Source organism: Galeopterus variegatus, unplaced genomic scaffold, assembly GCF_000696425.1.
Source record: "Galeopterus variegatus unplaced genomic scaffold, G_variegatus-3.0.2 Scaffold5607, whole genome shotgun sequence".
NCBI lineage: Eukaryota > Metazoa > Chordata > Mammalia > Dermoptera > Cynocephalidae > Galeopterus > Galeopterus variegatus.
Genome location: NW_007731718.1, coordinates 24,612 through 31,042, shown reverse-complemented (window position 1 = coordinate 31,042; position 6,431 = coordinate 24,612). Strand labels below are relative to the sequence as shown.

General features: G+C 42.3%; 1 non-coding gene across 1 annotated transcript; it reads right to left on the bottom strand.

The window, feature by feature from the left end:
* Positions 1–3,162: 3,162 nt before the first annotated feature.
* TRNAT-GGU lies at positions 3,163–3,235 on the bottom strand. Its single transcript has one exon. It is a non-coding gene; the product is annotated as a tRNA-Thr (tRNA).
* Between the last annotated feature and the right edge of the window lie 3,196 nt (positions 3,236–6,431).

Below are 6,431 nucleotides of genomic sequence, written 5' to 3'. Positions count from 1 at the left end.
ATAGAATTAAAGATAATATGAAAAAAATAATAATACGGATCTTTCCTTGAACGTTTTGAAGTACCCTTATATATGCTAAGGACATTAGCCATTGGTCTGTCATATACTGTTATGAATGTTTTTTCTGGATTATCATTTATCTTTAAATGTTGTCTATGATATTTTTTCTCAGAGAAGTGTTTGATTTTTATATAGCCAAATTTATCAAACTTTTTCTTTAGCATATCTGGACATCAGGTGATCTTAATCATTCATAAGATTGCAATGCTGAAGAGCTGTTTTTTATTTAGAGAGTTTGTTAAAGTGAATCAAGGTGAAGAAAATTTGCATCAATATTCATAAAATCTTTATTCTAGAGCATCAATAAGCAATAAATGGCACCTTTCCTGGATTTTTTTCTTGAAGCCCATTGTCAATATTTTTGAAGTTCTTCAAGACAGTATAAATTTCACATGGATGCTGCCTACAGAAACTGGGTTGTGAACATTTAGGACTCCCCTCCCCTTCCATTGGGAAGTTGCTACTTAACATTTCAAAGAGTGCAAAGATGCAGTTGTAGAAGAAACTGGTTTGTGGGTGCCTTAATCCAAAAATAATACCTATATTTCACACTGTAGAATAATATGTCATATTGATGACACTCTACCACCTTACACAATTCTTACCTGTTCATTATATAGTCTGATCTGAATGACAAAGCTGGGATAGCCAAGGACTACTGTCTCCATTTTGCAGATATGAAAATTAGGAAGGCTGTGGCTTGTCCAAGCTCACACAGCTACCAAGTAGCAGACAGGGGCTAGAACTTAGGTCTTTGGATCATAGGTCCAAAGTTCCTTTAGCTCTACAGCCTTTCTGGCTCAGCTAACACGGTATCTTTCCTTCCACTGCTGAGACACTTCCTCACCAAAGAAGAAAGTGCTCTGTAGAACCAGGCTCCTCAGCATGTCAGCTGGGTTGGTATTGAACAAGGAACATAAATCTCTGTTTGTTACCCCTGACAGGCCCCTTTCAGGATGTGAGCTGAATTGGACCCCAGATCGTCTGATGCCATGTGGACACCAGCTGATTTATGCTCAAGTTCAATAACATCTATGGACTAGAACTGCAGGAAAACTGACAGCAGATCCTTGCTGTGTCATGAAGCACCCTAGTGTCTACAGTCCTGACCTACACATGCAAATTTACAGTCTCAACTCATCACCAGCGTCTTCAGGGTCTCGTTTCTTCTAAGGAAGAGCTGCCAACCTAAATTAAGGAACCAAAGATATAGTCCAAAGTCTTCTGTTCAGGGCCTCTGACTATGAACTTGTCTACTTACCAAGAAGAATAACAGTAAAGGCAGACATACTAGCTACCTTTTCACATAGGCCAGTGTTTCTCTCCTAGAACTATTAATATTTTGGATCAGATCATTCTTTGTTGGGGGCAGGAGGACGATCCTGTGTACTGTGGGATGTTTAGCAGCATTTAGCAGCATTTCTCTACCCACTAGATGCCATTAGCAACCCCCATCCTCCAGTTACAACAACCAAAAATGTCTCCATACATTGCCAAATGTTCCTTGGGGAGCAAGATCATCTCCACCTGAGAACCACTGATACAGACCCTTAATATATTCTGCCAAATTCTTGAAAAGACCCTTGACTCCCAGTGATGCAAGATTCCTGATTGGTGTGTTGCTCAAATTGAGTGGCAAAGGAGTGACTAACAGAGAAACTACCTGAATGTACCAAATGGCAACTGAAGTTTGCAAACAACTGTCTTGAGTTATCTGCTTAGAAGGACGTCTTTATATACCTTTTGGAGAGATAAAAGACTTCGAGTGAAGAGGACTGAGTTGATCTCATTCTTCAACCCATTGATCCCTTCTCCTATACATCTGTCTACATGTATTTGTGTATTTTCTTATCATCATTCATCATTCTCATTCCCCCTCACTCCCCAGTGGGATCTATCCCAACGTGTTTAACATATGAGGGTACTTCAACAAGTTCATGGAAAACACAATCGAAAGGTAATAAGAATCTTTCCATGAACTTTTTGAAGGATGCTCGTACATCCTTTTGTTCGTGTCTTTGTATAATGTGTACTATTTTGAATATATTCTTCTCATTTAAGTAAATAAAGGTCTACAATCCTGTATCCACAATTCTTAAACTTATGCAGCTCTGGACTCCAAAAGTTTTTTCATAAACATAGCAGCAAAATCTGACCGAAGTCAAGTTATTTGTGTGTCTTTGTCCACTTCGTGTAACTATTCCTACATTTTGCTGCAGAAATATTGTATCATGGGATGCTGCCTCTTCCCTTTCTAAAATCCAAATTTTTTGAATTCCAAAACAACTCTGATCCCAAGGGTTTTAATTGTCTACCTACAATATTTTATGCAGATCTTATTCTGTTTTCACTTTTACATTTTTATCCAGTATTATATTTGTAAGATATGTCCATGTTGCCATATGTACATCTAGCCCCAAGGGTTTTAATTGTCTACCTACAATATTTTATGCAGATCTTATTCTGTTTTCACCTTTACATTTTTATCCAGTATTATATTTGTAAGATATGTCCATGTTGCCATATGTACATCTAGTCCATTACTGTAACTGCTGCAGAATACTCTGTGAAGTGGATCCCTTCTACCTCCTACTCCCCCAGTGGTGGGCAGCTAGATTTCCTCCAGCTCCCCACCACTACTAACAATGACTTAATGAACATCACTCACGTCGCTTTTCGGGCCTGTATGAAAATCTTTGGGGGATACACACTCAAGGTAGAACGGCTGGTTCACTGGGTGTGCATATACTTAATCTGACCAAGGAACACCAGAATGCCCTCCAAAATAGCTGTGCTGTACTACTCACATTGTCCGACAGATTCTGGAGTCCCACCTTTCCCCGATACTTGTCAGCATCCAATGTTCTAGTTTTGCCAGTCTAAGAGATATAAAGTGATATCTCACTCTTGTTTTCATTTGTATTTTCTGATCACAATATATCTGATAATTTTATTGTGCACATTAACCTTTGGGGTTTCCTCTGTAAGTTGCCTGTTCATGAGCTTTGCACATTTTCATTAGGATTTCTGTCTTTTTCTTGCTAATATGCAGGAGTTCCTTGTACGTTCTCTTATTGGTTTTATTTATTTATTTTTGGCAGCTGGCTGGTGTGGGATCTGAACCCTTGACCTTGGTGTCACCAGCACCATGCTCTCCCAACTGAGCTAACCAGCCAGCCCCCTCCTATTGGTTTTAGACATTGAAAAATATCTTCTTCATCTTGTCAGCTGACTGTTACCTTGATCCATGGTTAACAGGAATTCACACAACAGAAATCCTTAATTTTTATTCAGTCCAATTTATTGATATTTTGCCTTATGGCTTGGGGCTATTGATGCTTTTAAGAAGTCCTTCCCACTCCTGGGTGAAAAAGATGTCCTCTACATTTTCTTCTACTACTGTAGCAGTTGTACTTTTCACATTTAGTCTTTAATTCACTTCCAAGGGGATTCACCTCTGTATGTTGTTTCAGGTTGGATTCCAGTTTTATTTTTCACCACACACTGAGCATTTTCTACTAAATATTCCATGCTTCCTCATATCATCTGTACCTTATACTAAATACCCATGTATGCAACTCTGTCTCTAATTTCTCTATGGTCCATATGTATGTCTTTTGCCAATACCAGTATTTTTATTTCTATTGCTTTTAATTATGTCTTTTTGAACCATGTCTATATCTGGTAGGACTAGTCCCCCTTGTCATTATTCCTTTGCAAGTTTAACTTAGCTATTCATACACTTTTACTCTTACATATATATTTTAGAGTAGGTTTATTAAGTTTCTCATAAAATTTATTTGTAGTTTGTGTTGGGATTGCATTGAATATGTGAGTTAATTAAAAGAGACTTGAGTTTTTGTAGATATGGAGACCTTCCGCCCAAGGGTATGGAATTATTTAGTTAAATCATTCTCTGTTCTTGATCAGACTTTTAAATTTTTCCTCAAAGACTATTCTATGGTTACCCTAACTCACATAATAATCACAACAACTCTATATTGTAGGTACTTTTATTATCATCATTTTCCAGATGAGGAAACTGAGCCCAGACACAGCAAGTAAGGAGCAGAACCAAGACTCAAACAGTTTAGAGTCCATACTCTCAAGCACTGCACTGCTTCTCTGTCTACAGGCAATTATGTTACAGGTTGGCTGCTCCTGCGAATGGCCTCTTCTTTTCATTACTGTATTTTTTGTAATTGGCTATCAAAGATGTAGAAAAATTTGATTGATTTTTTAAAGTTGATATGTGTGTCTAGTGAAGTTGCTGAATTCTCCTATTAGTTCTAGTAGTTGGTCATTGTGTGTGTGTGTGTGTGTGTGTGTGTGTGTGTTTGGTTGAATTTTTTGTATATCAACTTTAAATAATGGCAGTGTTACCTTTTCCTTCCCAATGTTTAAATATCTCATTTATTTTTCTTTCCTTACAGCATTGGCTTGGACCTCCAGGATAATGCTAGACACTATGTAGTAATAATCTGAGGCAAAGAATGTCTCTTACAGAAAAGTAATGTTACCTCAGAAGAAGTTTTCATTTTATCTTGGTTACAATATGTGCAGCACATCAGAGAACTATTTCACAAAAGTGTAGGTTAGAAACTGTGTCTGGTGGCCAAGAAATCCATTCTGAACAGAAGCCCTGTGCTCATCTATGCAGCAGAAATTACTTTTTCATAGGAGATGGCCCTTCCAGGGAAGAAACAGCTCAGTTGTGATAAACTTGGCTTTGTTCTGATATAAGTACATTTAACTCCACCCTAAACCCCTGTGGCACAACACAGCTCTGCACCTGTCATTTGCTTCACACAAACTGCTAAACATGATTGCTTCTGACAATGGCTTGGTTTGTATCCCCGTCGGGAAATTCACAGGCAGCAGCATTGCAAGGGGCCTTACAGATCCACCGTCTCTTTGACTTTACACACATCCAGAAGTCCCCATGGTAGTGCCTCTTCACCTTCCAGCAGATGGTCCACCTGGGAGGGCTGATGCCAACAACTGAGCAGGGCCTGAGACAGACCCTACAGTTGTTTCCTCATGGCCTTGTCACCCCATCTTCAGCAGAGGTCAGCTCTTATGGTGGCATGTCAAGGCTTACAGGGACCTCATCCACCCAGACGTCAATAGGGACCCAGAGGAGAGAAGAAGGAAGCACCCACTCTTCTCTCTTTTATCCCCAAAGTTTTCCCCCTCTCTGAGATTGGTGCTTCTGCACAAAGGTGGGCCCGGGGCAGCTCCGGTTGTGTCTGGGTGCAGTCAGCTCCCTCAGAAGCTCTGAGTCAGTGACCAAACACACCCTGCCCTCTGACCCACACCCAGGGTGACTAACGCTTGTGGGAGAAATAAGTGAACTGAAAAGTCCCACAAGAACCTCAAACCCAGCATATCCAAAATGGAACTTTTCACCGTCTCCTCCAGACTTAATCCCCTTACAGCAACACCTGCTGCAGGAACTGGAACAACTCCTCTCCCTCCCACCTGAGGGGTTGCCACATCTTGGCCCATCCCGACAGGAGAATCCCTCCTGCCCACCCTCTGCTCTCCATGCTGAGTGGGGACTTGGCTGCACCTTGCCAACTGCTCCCTCTGCTCCACTCCTGACCCTGGGATCCATCCTCCACACTCCTGCTGAGGGCATCTTCCCATCAAGCAAATCCAATCATACCTCCCTGCCTGAAACCCTGGAAGGTTCCCCACCACCCCCAGGGCAGAAGGCATTACCCTCCCAGCAAGGCCACATCCAGCTGTCCACCCTCAAACCCTGCCAAGACCCTCTGACCCCCACCCTCCTCTGCCCACCCTGACTGTGCCTCTGATTGATCCCTGTATTCTCTGGCTAGGAGCCTCATCCCATCCCACTGGAAGTGGTGTAATTCCTACTTGTCCTTTAACACTCGGGTCGGGGACCCCCTGCCCTTGGAAGCCTTTGCTGCCTCCTCCACCTCATTGCTCCTGCTGAGCAATGTCCTCTCTCTGCGCCTTTCCTCACAGGACCTGTGCACCATGCCACGAAATCCTAACTGTCCTCTCCTGGACACTTTCAGAAAATAGATTAAGAGAGTAGTTATGGCATCGCCATCCAGTTTTCATCCCTTTTCGTACTTAAGAGAAGACCCGTGAACAAAGCCCATTGAGTCACATTTGGTGTGGGAGTGCCCCCAAAGGGTCCTGGTGTCCTGCACCCGGCACACAGGGGGCCATCTGAATGAATGGGTGGTGAATGAACCATTTGTCCACCCAACCCAGAACTAGGCGGGAGGTCCCCATGAGGGCACATCCGGAATAGAGGAGATGGAAAGTGGGCGGCACTACTGCTCGTGCGCTGGCGGGGCGGGGCGGGGCTGGGTGGCACAGTGGCTGGCGCGGGG